This window comes from Leuciscus leuciscus (assembly GCF_965113295.1).
Source record: "Leuciscus leuciscus genome assembly, chromosome: 11".
In the NCBI taxonomy this organism is placed as follows: domain Eukaryota; kingdom Metazoa; phylum Chordata; class Actinopteri; order Cypriniformes; family Leuciscidae; genus Leuciscus; species Leuciscus leuciscus.
In genome coordinates this window covers 15,383,778-15,397,357 of record NC_138735.1, presented here as the reverse complement: position 1 = coordinate 15,397,357, position 13,580 = coordinate 15,383,778, and the positions used below count along the sequence as shown (strand labels likewise).

At 38.7% G+C, this 13,580-nt stretch overlaps 1 protein-coding gene across 5 annotated transcripts in view; it reads left to right on the top strand.

Moving 5' to 3' along the window:
* The first annotated feature begins 3,454 nt into the window (after positions 1-3,454).
* dlgap1b (discs, large homolog-associated protein 1b) overlaps positions 3,455-13,580 on the top strand; it is a 156,910-nt gene continuing 146,784 nt past the window's right edge. For all 5 annotated transcript variants that reach the window (XM_082183316.1, XM_082183314.1, XM_082183315.1 and 2 more), the window contains exon 1: positions 3,455-3,650. The gene's annotated coding sequence lies outside the window, so the exon portion shown is untranslated. The remainder of the gene's footprint in view (positions 3,651-13,580) is intronic.

Below are 13,580 nucleotides of genomic sequence, written 5' to 3'. Positions count from 1 at the left end.
AATTAATGCTAGACATTATACAGTCCCTCTTAATTTTTCTGTTTACTGCTTTGCTCAAGGACATTATTCTTGCCTTTGGCTTCAATTACACAAGAAAAGGCAAATTAAAAAAACTTCTTCAATGTAAAAAGTGATCAGTTGACTTAACTTAAAATTTTTAAGTAATAAACTTCATGCTTAATTGAAAAAATTAAGCTATGTGAACTTGACAGCTTCGTCCAGTTTATTTACTTAATCATTTTAAGGCAACAGGTTTCCTCACTTTTTTTTTAGTTAAGTCATCTGATCACTTTTCTAATAATCAGAGTAAGGACTTACTTTGCAGTAAGATGTTTATGATGTATGACATGAGCACGCAATTTTCATTATTCTGATTATTCGCTTGTGTTTATTTTTACGGCCATTATACACATAGCCTAATGCACTGCACAAATGATGAACTGGCCACTGTTTTAATATGGGCCTGCTTATGTCAAATACAAAACACATTTCTATGGACGTATTGAATTTTTTTTAACCTTTAATTTACTGCATTACATTTATGTTGTGCAACAATATCATCCTGAACTCAGTTTCTTCATCACCCCAAAATGTTATGCATTCTTTACCGCTATATATATATATTTTTTGCAAATCTGCACATGACACTGTCATCCGTGTGCGTCACAAGCACATGCACACTTTGGTCAGAGTGGAATAGATGCGATTGACGTGTTTACACACTTGTGTAAAATCATACGCCACATTTTCTACTATGATTATGAGCTCAATTGCATCAATTTGATTGAAGTATTGTGTTTAAATGAGATAAAGTTTTAATCGCAAAATTGCCTAAATCTCGCATAATGAGGGTGCATTTAACCTACTTAATGATATCAAAACAATTATATAAGAACTTTGTATAGAAATACTTTTAGTAAATCGGTGTGCTTAACAGTTGACACTGTGAATTTTGGGCTTTTCTGTCCCTTCTCCAAAATGAGGCCGGCTCATTCATCATCTCCCCCGGGAAAGATGTTTCTTGTGTCCCCTGTTGCCCCTTAAACCAGCCTGGCCACCACTACACCCACCCAGTCCAGCCAGTTGACACACTCATAATGATGATGAAGTGGGCCTCACACATTTCTGTGTGTGTGCAAAAGAAAACCCAACAGAGAATGAATGTGAGGGGGAGATACATAGCCTACAGTAACAGTCAAACATCTGGGCACACCAGACAACAGACTGAATGCTGTTATATTTCCTTAACCCTTGTGTGTGCATGTTTCTTAGTTCTGCATGCATGTGTGTGCCACAAATTACCACAAATTTCAAAACCACAAATATCAGCATTTCTACTGTCTGGTTAAGATTTGAGACAGAAGAGCTTGCCTTTGCAATAAGCAGAAGTGAGATCAACCAAAAAAACTAAACAAACAAACAAACAAACAAACAAACAAACATCAATTTATGTATTAACTTTATACCAAAATAAACAAACAAATAATAACATAATATATGTAGGCTAGATGTTTATTTCTCCCTAATCAAACACACCTGATTAAACTTATTAGCTCCTTAGTGGAGACATAGAAGATCAGAAATGGGCCAGAAAGATCAAGATTAGGAGTCACTGAATAAGAGCAGTGGTTCATAACCTGGTCCTGGTCCTGGTCCTGGGGACCCGGAGATCTGTATATTTTGTAGTTCTCCCTTATCTGACACACCCAGTTCAGTTCATGGAGCTCTATGCTAACAAGCTGATGATTTGAATCAGGTGTGTTAAATAAGGGAGACATACAAAACGTGAAGTGGGACTCAAAGATCAGGAATATGAACCACTGAAACTGAGGGCACTATCTATCTGTCTATCTATCTATCTATCTATCTATCTATCTATCTATCTATCTATCTATCTATCTATCTATCTATCTATCTATCTATCTATCTATCTATCTATCTGTCCGTTCGTCTGTCTTATGTTTTATTAACAAAGTTTGGGAGGAACACGTTCAGATAATTAACACAAGAGGAGCACATTCCGTTAATAAACTCAATTAACGAAAAGAGGTATATATACAGCATGTTTACCTCTGTTCCTTGACAGATTTCCAGCGTCCCTCCACCTGGATGGGGGGAGTACCGGTACTCTGGGTTGGGGCCAAATTCCGAGCTCGGAGCCCTCCCCTCAAACAGCACGCCAAATACACATACCCTTTACTCTATTTAATTATATGTAAGTGTAAACTCGTGAACATTGTATAGACATCTATCTAGTGCAGGTTCTCAACACTGGCCCTCGAGGTCCACTTTCCTCCAGGGCCAGAGTTTTGCTCCAACCAAAAATCCAACACAACGGAAGAAGCTAATCAAAGTCTTCAGGATTATGCCTACTTGAAAGTTGCAGATTGGTAAGTTTAATCAAGTTTGAGATAAAGTGCAGGATGTCGAGAGCCAGAGCTGAGAACCCCTGCTCTAGTGACATCTATACGTGAATATAGATGTCCACCGTCGGGCCAAAAGTGAGTGTGCTAGTGCATGCCAGGGCCAGTTGTGTTTCCACTGTCACTTCCGGGGCTTGATCGGGCCTCATCGGGATTTCCTCTGGGCTTTTTCGGGACTTCCTCAGGGGTTTTTGGCCCACTGAATACATTTTTCCAAAGCGAGCCAACTGGGGCTTGAGTCAGGAGACGGTCAACACTGCTGTCCAATTCCCATGTTATCATATCAGACCACCAGCTAACTTTAACATTAAAGATATTTAAAATAATTTTCGGTTCAAACCTCACTTTCAGACACCAGTGAGTGTTTTCAAATAACTTCCTTACGATCCGATGGGGATTCTGATTAAGCTACCATATGAGGCAGACAATTTATATGTGATGCTAAAGGCTACCTATGCTAACCATTGTGTAGCCTATATAATAAGTGAAGTTCCTAGATGTAATTTCGGGAGGACCGAACCCATCTAATCTTTCAATCATCAGCTGTGTTGGCATCCCTCCACCTCCCCAACTCCACCAACATAATTTAGGGATTTTGAAACCATATATATATATGCTCATCATCCAAGCATTATTAGTCCCACTGCAGACAGCAAGCCAAATTCCTTTATCCTTATTAGCTTAAAGATTATACGGGCCAACGAATTCGTGAAACATATGTTTAAGGAAAATACCAGAGACTGTTGAAGAAAGTAGACAAATTATATATAATTATAATCATCTATTTGGTTTCATGTTTTATCTCTTTTCCCTGTGCTTTTGTTGATACCGGACTAATCTGCATATGTCATAAAAACATGAACGCAGGTTAACTCGTATATAAATCATAAACCCTGTTTTCTTCTCGTGAGCTTCCTCTGTTGAAGCTCTGCTGTGGTTTGACTCAGTAATCCATTCCGTGGTTTATCGCTGTCCGGCTTTTTCTCAGCATCTGATGCTGCAGCAGGACTGTGTGTGCAGACGGTGAAGCGCGCGCGGTAGTGAGAGGACTCGGCAGTAGGGGGACGTCCTATCCACCGCAAGCCGGGTTTTAATTCCGTTCACACTGCGAGACCCCAACAGAGTCCACCGCTGAGGTCCAGGCACCCTCCACCGTTACGGATTTAATGCTTGTACCCGGCTGTTTTCCCGAAAAACTGTGTTTATCCGCGCCGTGAAACTCTCGAGGTAAGGAGCGTGCACATAATTGACAGCTTAGTTTCATGCAATTGTTGGACGCTGTGCGTGCTTTTGCTTGGCTCGCGCGCTGGTTTGGCCACTGCAAAGATGATTTCCAGTATGTAGATTAAAGCATATGTCAGTGGTGCCATTATGCGTTATTGTCTCATCTCTCACTGTTTTATCTGGTGGGAATGGGTTTAATTCTCAACATGTCACTGCAATCGATCCTACGGCTGCGGGGAATTTGAACCGCACTCAAGTGACCATAAGGAGCGTCAGTGAACTGTTGACTGTTTAAGCCTGGTCGTTGAATTGTAGAGGTTGAACGAGGATGGATGTATCCTATTAAACACACAGATGGACTTTATATTGTTTTATACGTTTAGGCTTTTGGAGCGTCAAGATAGGGACGTGGAAAGGGAGAAGTTATTAGGCACTAATCAAAGCCGAGGTATACACGAGCATAACACGTCATAGTAAATAAATCGTTCTGTTTTCACAGCATTAACTATAGGCTATCAGACTCAGGCAATTATGACGTCACGTAGTGTTGCGTTATAGCGCGTAACTGCACTGACAGCCGCGCGCAAATGTGTGCATGTGAATGTAGGGTACATATAACTGCTTTTGTTCTGTAACTCTTTCATTACATATACAACTAATTTTGGAGCAACATGCACTGTAAAAAAATAAAATAAAAATGTTTGTAATTACAGGAAAAGTATTGGGCACAACTTCTATAATAAAAACATGTCAATTGTAAGTTACATGGTCATATACAGTAACAAAATATATATGCATATTACAATATGCCTATGTATACTTTTACAGTAGAATAATGCTGGAATTATGTTTTTATTAATAAAAGGTGTGTTAAAACGGCACACGTGTAAGCTCTGTGTGCCCAGAAATCACATAAATCTTGTGAATTTAGGTCAAAGCAAGTAAACAGATTTTTTTTTTTCAAAAAGGATTTTTTGCTAAATACCCCAACAAACAAATAAACCTAAAAAATTAAATTAAATTAAAATCAATAGGGGAATGGGACTGAATAGGGGCCCCTAAACATGAATTGTACAAGTATGACAATAAGTGTGAATGGCATTTGATCTGAGATTTTAGCTGTAAAAAGATGTGGATTTAGACGTAGAATTTTATGCTTTAAGGTTTTATGGGCAGGGGTAACATTTCCTGTTATATCCAGTGTATATGGTTCTGAGTTGCAATTTAAAATAGAAGAGAAAGAATGAGGACGTGAATTAATATAATATATGATATGTGACAGGTTTCTAAAAGACACAAATTAAGCAGAGCTTTATGGAATTATTATTTTTTTTTCTATCATGGTGCAAACTTCCCATTGATTTTAGTATGTTGAAGCCATTTTCCTCATTAAGACTGTTGGCTTCTCCTTCACAGGTTTCGTTCACACTCTGAACAGTCCTTTTATTCAGAGCTGTGTGTGTATTTGTGTACGAGACAGAGAAAGATCTTCTACCTCCACAGACCACACCACTGCAAATGCTTCATTTCTAGGTTGCATGCATAGAATCTGTATCTGCCAGGCTTACCGTCACACTTTTTCTACTCCTCTCTTCATCTGTCAGCCAAAACACTTTGATGCTGTTTTAAGTGTGACTGGTAATATGGTGGCCAGCCCAGCTCTATAGAGTGACTTGATGCGTTTCATACTCATATGTCTAAATGACCATCTGCACTCTATCTTGAGTAAAGTACTCCCCCCTAAACTAAAACTAAAGATGCTTCATATTTTAAATCCTTTATTTTTAACCTAAGAGCTACAGTATGCACCCGTGTTTCATCTATCTATCTATCTATCTATCTATCTATCTATCTATCTATCTATCTATCTATCTATCTATCTATCTATCTATCTATCTATCTATCTATCTATCTATCTATCTATCTATCTATCTATCTATCATCTAGAGTGATAGCTCAACTGGCTGCCTACATACATGGTCATAAATAATGAATTATTTTTCTTATTGGTTCATCTCTGTGCGGCACATGGCAGTAATGAGACGTCTAAATAATAAACCAAACTTGCTGGCCTTTTTAAAAAAAAAATGTGTATGCATTTTCAAATGAGCGAGTAAGAAATACTTTGTCATACTGTAACGTCACACAAAATAAAGATAAAGAAAGCCTTTTACTAAATTAAACATTCAACATACAAAAGATCAACTGTTACGGTATATTAACACCTTGCATTGTATTTTAATTGTAGATCTTTATGTCTGTGTGTTACTGTTACTGTGTGTTACTGTTACTGTTAAGTACTGTTACTGTTACAAAAATAGTGTTTTTATGGGTGCTGCCCTTGTATTGAATAATCGTAACTATATGTGTAGTCTTGTGCCTTGCATTCAGAGATTGTTCTTCATCTTCACAGTGCCTGCAGCTACTGTACACTGATAGCCGTTACTGTACTTTAGTCTCCGCGTAGCCCCTGCCTCAGGGCAGATCTCATACGATCTCCTCTTCGCTGTACTGTGCAGACGTCAGACCCTTTATCAGTAGTGTGTACTTCAAGCCTATTGGGTGGTAAATTCGTGTCCTACTCATCTTTTTCAGCACAGTCTCACATCAGAAGTGTAGAGCCCTTAATCACAGATGAGAAATACATTTCAGTCCTGTAGGACCCTACAGCTGAGCTCTGGAGCATGACACTGGCAGCCAGGATCCTCTCCCAGCATTCCCAGATACTTTTTTCCTTCAGCGTTCTCTTCTGCTGCTTCTGGAGCGGAGGAGAGGAGCTGCCCGAGGGAGGTCATCTGAGCAGCCATCAGTCTCTTATTTCAGAATGATGGAGGAGAATTTAGAAAAGGTGGAATAAAGGACAAGTGTGGCTTTGAATGCTGAGACCGGGAATTCACTGTTGTGAATTAGAAGCACAAGGCCTTTTTGGACTTTTTATTAGATAGGAAAGTGAACAATGATATAAAATGATTGAGAAGAAAGAATAGGAATGAAATATGTTCAATATGTGTTTTAGAAGTATTCAAATTGGACCCCCAGACCCCTATAAGAACCCAAAAATCAAATTTGGGGGACCCAATTTGTTTTGCTAATTTAAAAGAAGAAAAAAATGCCATGACGTAATAAATTGTATGACTGAAACTTTTCATTGGTATTTAAAAAGTGTTTTTCGTTGGATAATTTTTAAAGTGCTGAGCACAAAGCCATGATGGGTTTTACCCACGATGAACAGAAAATTCCACCAGTCAGAGAGTTGCGACAAGCAAAATGTGCCAAAACTGTTCTTTAGCTCCACCCACTGACCCTAATAGCCAACCAAACGTTAGTCGACAAGAAGAGGCTTGGCCGACCAAATTTTAATAAGTATATTAGTGACAGAAAAAAAAACCTCCACAGGAATTGGCGAAGTAACACAGTCTGTGACAGACAATTCAAACGGTTGGTCAGTGTGGTAAATTATGTCGGGAAGGAAATCCAAATCCATCATCGACATCAAACATGGCTTCTGACATCCATAATGCACTGGGCATGTTACCGTCCAAGGCCATTCCCACCAGTCTGGTGGGAGACGCTTAACCAGAGTTAAACACAGTCTTTCTTTAGTAGGAAATACTTCTTAGCAAACTTTTAGTCATAATGGCGTTGACTTGTATTGTTCCTGGGTGCAAGAATTCAAAGAGTAAACGTTTATAGCGGGAGTGAGTGAATTTCGGCAGTGGTTAAATGTTGCAAAGAATCGTAAATTGTTCTGTCAGTTCCTGAAGCAAAATGCTGTCACATACAGAAATCTGTTGCCACAGTGTTCCATTTTTACCATAATGCTGTTTAAAGAGTACACATAGTACGACTGTCAGGAGTATGTTAGTTTCATTGTGTTCTAGTTTGGTTTTGTTCTGTCTCTGTTTGCCTGAGTTTCCTGTCATTGCTAGTTTCCATGTTTGTTAATGAGTTATACACTTGTTCCCTGTTGTGTTAATGAGTTTTCCTTAGTTGCTTGTCTAGTGTTAACGTTATGTTTAAGTGTGTAGTGCTTTGTTTTCCCTGATGTTCATGAAAAGTTAGTTTGAATGTCTTCCTGCAGCTCACCATATCAAAACACCAGACCTAGACAAGATTTGTAAGATGGAAAATAAAATGGATTTTATTTTACCCCCCCTATCTGGATCGCTCGCTCTGTGTATTTTGTTCGAGCCTCAACGAGCGGTCAACTGCCTGTGAACAGTTCTCGGTGTGTGTGTGTTTTATTCATCTTCATTTGTCAGCATCACTGAGCATACATTACATCCTTTAAGCAAGCCAGGGGTTATATTTATGATGTGCGTGTGTGTGGAGCGTTGTGTGTAAGGGAATGTAAACAGACAGTAATAACCCAGAGAAGACAGAAATGCACTGCCATCAGTTCACTTCAGTGGACTCACTTGGCACTAATGAATGTGATTTTACACACAGACACGTGACTATAAGGCAGCCTTCTTTGAGATTCTCTGGCATGACTCTGCGCTGTCAGCCTCACAGGCCTGATCTGTCACTACCACAACACATATACAACCAAACACCGCAAGATTGACTTTAAAAAGGAAAAATTACAGGAGACAGTGTACATTTTGCAAGTTTAAAAGAGATTAAAGAGATTTATTTTAGCCTGTGAGATTAAGTCTGCTGCCCAGAGACTTCCTGAAGAACAGTGGATTTTTTTTTTAAGGTAGGCCAAAACTAAACGATTTTTTAAATCTTTTTAGATTTTCAAAATGTGAGAGACCACACACAGGATGTAGTGTGTGGACTGCCGAGATGTGACCAAGACAGCACACCACACACTAACAGATTCCATTCACAAACAATCAGATTCCTATCCTGCCTGTAAAACACGGGAAATCTCGCAAAATCTCTCGCGGTCAAACGTGACTTAGTAAACAAACATGGCGGACGACGGGCAGGAAGAAATGGCGATAATAGTGTTTGGATTGATTTTTACAGAACATTTGTGGAGAAAAAGAAGGAAAAAGGTTTGGATGAAGTTGTGTTATTCTTAGTCTTCCGTCAGCTGGCTTTCTGAATGGGTATCGCTTCGTTCCCGTGACAATCAACAGAGTGCATGTGTTTGTCCTCGGGGTTCCCCCCACTTAACAGGATTTCTGATCGTAAATATCCTACATGTTGGATATGATTTGAGATCGGTGCGGCCCCGACCTTCTTCTGAGTAGATTCAATAACACTTAACACATCACACCACATAAATCTGGTAAGATAATCTGTAGAATCATCAAGATAATCGGTTTCGGGACTTTACCTATAGGATTGTCTGAAGAGGAGATTTGGGAAAATAAAAAAATAAAAAAGTCTAATGAAAGATTTGAAATTGTTGAAATTGTACAGTGTGGAGTATTCTTATCACTACTGCAACCATACCATAATGTACTTTTTAAAATAGAGTTAAAGGATTAGTTCACTTCAGAATTCAAATTTCCTGATAATTTACCCCCATGTCATCCAAGATATTCGTGTCTTTCTTTCTTCAGTCGAAAGGAAATGAAGGTTTTTGAGGAAAACATTCCAGGATTTTTCTCCATATAGTGGACTTCAACGGTTATCAACAGGTTGTAGGTCCAAATTGCAGTTTCAATGCAGCTTCAAAGGGCTCTACACGATCCCAGCCGAGGAATAAGTGTCTTATCTAGCAAATCGATCAGTCGTTTTCTAAAAAAATAAACATTTATATAACCACAAATGCTCATCTAATTACACTATCTGCGACACATTACGTCATCATGTTTAAGGTCACGTGTGACGTAGGCAGAAGTACAGACCTAGTGTTTACAAAGCGAACGTGCAAAGACTAAGTCAAACGCCCTTTACAACAAAAAAAGGGGGTAAATCAACGATGTCGGAAATGAGAGATGAGAAATGAGAAAATGAACATCTCAGAAAATTAGATGGAGTTTTTCAACCTACCCTACATATTCTGCCTACGTCAGGTTACCGCCTGACCTTTCCAACGAGATTACGTAATGCGCTATATATTACGCTATATATTATTATATATATTACGTAATATAACTCCTCGGCTGGGATCGTGTAGAGCCCTTTGAAGCTGCATTGAAACTGCAATTTGGACCTTCAACCCATTGATAGTCCACTATATGGAGAGAAATCCTGCAATGTTTTCCTTAAAAACCTGAATTTCTTTTCGACTGAAGAAAGAAAGTACATCTTGGATGACATGGGGGTGAGTAAATTGTCAGGAAATTTTAATTCTGAAGTGAACTACTCCTTTATTGTGTAAAGCATCGCTGACACTCAGATATGAGGTGAGTGGACCGAGTTACCTCACCCTCAAGTGCAGGAACCAGTTGTCTCCAATACAAAAAGGCAGATTAGGGAGTATTATTCAGTCAGGGGAAAGAAGGAAGTGACAGCATATTAAAGATGACATACAGATGCTGATGAGCTAAAAAGTTATTTCAGTCCAGCTGAACAGTCAGCAGTGCCTGCTCGCCTCAGATCAGCTCTTGTGTGTGTGTGTGTGTGTGTGTATGAGAGAGGCTGTATTGTCAAGTTGCATATTGATGTTCATTTGCATCTTCGAAAATTGGTGGCGCTGTGTAGATGCTGCTTTGTGGGTCAATGTTGCGCTAATTCCCACAAACACTTGAGGTGTTTTTCTCTGCAGGAAGTGGGAAAGTACAGTTCATGTGAGATTTATGAAATAGGAACATTGAATAATTGACGAAGTGGAGGTGCTCTTCCCTGACTTGTTCTTCTGTAGCTCTGCGAGACCCGTAGGCTTTTAATGCATTTAACTCTTAGAGAGGCACATGACTACAGGTTGTGTGTTATGTGTTAAGCAAGACAGAAAAAAAGCATAGAGTCAGTGTTTAAAAAGAAAAATATGTTTAATCTAATGTATCTCTGTTTAGCTCTCTTGCATGGTCCTACTTTTAATCGTTTTTGTATCAGCATTTTAAGCATTTTTGTTCCGCGAGCAGAACGCAGAAAATGAAGTAGGGGAGAGCGGGGCACAAGCTAACACTTTTTGACTTTCTCAGTTTGTGTAAATCCACTTGGGGTTCAGAGTATTTATTTTTTCCCACATTAATTTCCCATATGTCTAGTACAATTATGTGGTTTTGTTTCATTAATACAGTGTAGCCTATACTTTTTTCTTGATTTACCACGAAAAAAATGGAAGTGAAAAAATGTGACAACATGCCCCATATAAAATAATGGCATTTTTTAATAATTAAAAATAAAGTAATTTTTGAGTTTGACAACAAACACCACAAAACACAGCTATACAGCATAGTTCAAAACATAATAATAATTTCTGAACATTGACTCTCAGTCTTTATTCACCTTTTTCTCGTGGTTTCTCAATAGAATTAATAAAAGTATAGAATAGCATAGTTCTATTAGGGGCACATTGTAACGCAGTGTTACAACATTCCCCTACACAACTGGAATTTAAACCTGGCTTCTGTCTTCTGCTACTTAGCAAAGCATTAAATAACTATCCCAACTGTTAAATAACAGATATAAGGTTAAAAAAAAATCAGAATTAAATAAACGTAAGACATTTATTTAAATGTACTTTTGCTATGGATAAATAAATGTTCAATGATATCTTCCAGAGATTCTTTTTTAATTTTGGCACAGTTATTTTTCTATATAGTGTCGATATGGTAACTAGTAAATACACTAAGTTTTGTCATACTGGCATGTGTGGAAAGTTTTAAACCATGTGTGTTACAACTAGCCCTGCATTAGTTTGTGTCCCCTACACCCAGGCCTTAAAAGTGCACTATGCAGGATTTTCCCAAATAATAAAGCATAGACTATATGAAAAAATATATCATCCCTCACACTCTTTAATTATGCTCCAATAGAATTGTTTGGTTGTGTTTGTCTACAGAGACATTGTTGTCCTCTGCCTGTATTTTCTAATTTTATTCTCCTATTGCTGCGCTTGGGGACATTTCCGGGCTGAAACCTTTGGCCAGAGGGTGTGTCGTCTGTGTCTGAAGCTTGGGAAGCTTTGCTAAATTGTCGTGTATCGACACAAAAAAAACCCAATTTGCTAATGCTGCATAAGAATTAGCAAATAAGGCATAATAATTGCCAATAAGGCATAAGAATTGCCTTATTTACTGTTATCTGTAACTCGACAGATTACTAGGCATTGTAATTGTTTTTTTAGATGACACATAATTATTGTTTATTAGCAAGCTAGACTGAAGATGGCTAACTTCGCTGGAAAATTACAGCCAGTCATCTAATTATTAAGGTAACTGTTCGTTCATATACTGTACACAGAAAAAAACAAAACAAAAAAACATTTATGTACGATAAACACAATATTTGAAAAAATACTTGCAAAACACCTCATAACTCATCTTCCTGAGTGCTAAACTCCCATCAAGCCAGTCCTGATGAATAGTGTGCATGCTGATGCTTGTTATGATTATGGTACTCAAAAGGCAGCACAAAAAAAGACGGCCTTTGAGCTGTTTTCGGAAAAACCACCATACAATCAGATAACACCAAAGCCTGTCATTGTCTTCTTAAGAAAAAAGTATTTGAGAATATTTTTCAAGAATTGCACTAGTAGGAACATTCTTCTGTCTTCTTAAGAAATTTCTTCATTTGTTTAAAGAAGTTTTTCACGAATCTGACCGCTGCACAATTTAACTACAAAAACATTTCAGTCAGGACTTTCTGCAGACTTTAGAAAAATCTTTTAGAAAGCTTCTAAAAGTGGTTCTAATCATTGACTACGTTTACATGCAGCCAATAACCCGTTCAAAACCGGGATATTAGCAATAACCCGGTCGCGCACGGCCATGTAAACACCGGCAAAAACCCGGATATGCTCATATCCCGGTTTTTAAAAACCCGGATATTATACCTGGGGTACCCCCTTTCTAACCCGAATATTTGGTCATGTAAACGCGTATCGGCATATCCCCATCAAAAGGGACATTGATTTGTGTTCTGCGCATGTTCTATTCGCAAGGAATCTTAGTCTTTTGAGTAGGGACAGCGCATACAGAAACCCGCGTGCAGTATACCGGAAGTAAACAAGAAGTAGAGGTAAACATGGCGAGACGCAGCACAGCACCACACTTTTGGAGCGAGGAGGAAAGCGCAAACAAAGGCGATCGCTATCTGCCCCGAACTATTCATTATCCGCGTGCTGCTGCTGTTGTTGTTGTCTTTGGATACAGGAAAAAGAATCGGAAATGACGCAATTGCGTCTTAAGGAAGTCCGTACGTCCAGACTCTAACCGCGCGTCGCCGTTTACATCGGGATATTGTAAATTCCATGTATACAGGAGTAACTCTCTCTGCTCACGCATGTAAACGCGTTATTCCGAATGTTTCAGAAACCCAAATAGTGACCTTAACCCGACCATAACCCGGATATTGGCTGCATGTAAACGTAGTCATTATACGCGTTTACATGACCAAATATTCGGGTTAGAAAGGGGGTACCCCAGGTATAATATCCGGGTTTTTAAAAACCGGGATATGACCATATCCGGGTTTTTGCCGGTGTTTACATGGCCGTGCGCGACCGGGTTATTGCTAATATCCCGGTTTTGAACGGGTTATTGGCTGCATGTAAACGTAGTCAGTGTTGTTTATATTGCTAAATATAACTTGATCATCACCATATGTCTTTTATTATCTAATCACATTAATCTGACATCGCTAGCTTTTAATCTAAATCACTATCGCTAGCACAACGCGTTAGCATTTCGCTAGTCTGTTAACTAGTCATGCATGCTTGCTGTCTCCCTTCAAACACAGCCCTGAATGTCAGCAGAGACCGTGTCTTCTAGACAATCCCATGTGAAAACCTTCTCCTTTTTGCAAGCCAAAACTCTTTTTGTGAGGAAAAATGTTTTATATTTTCAGTAAAAATTAAGTTTTAAT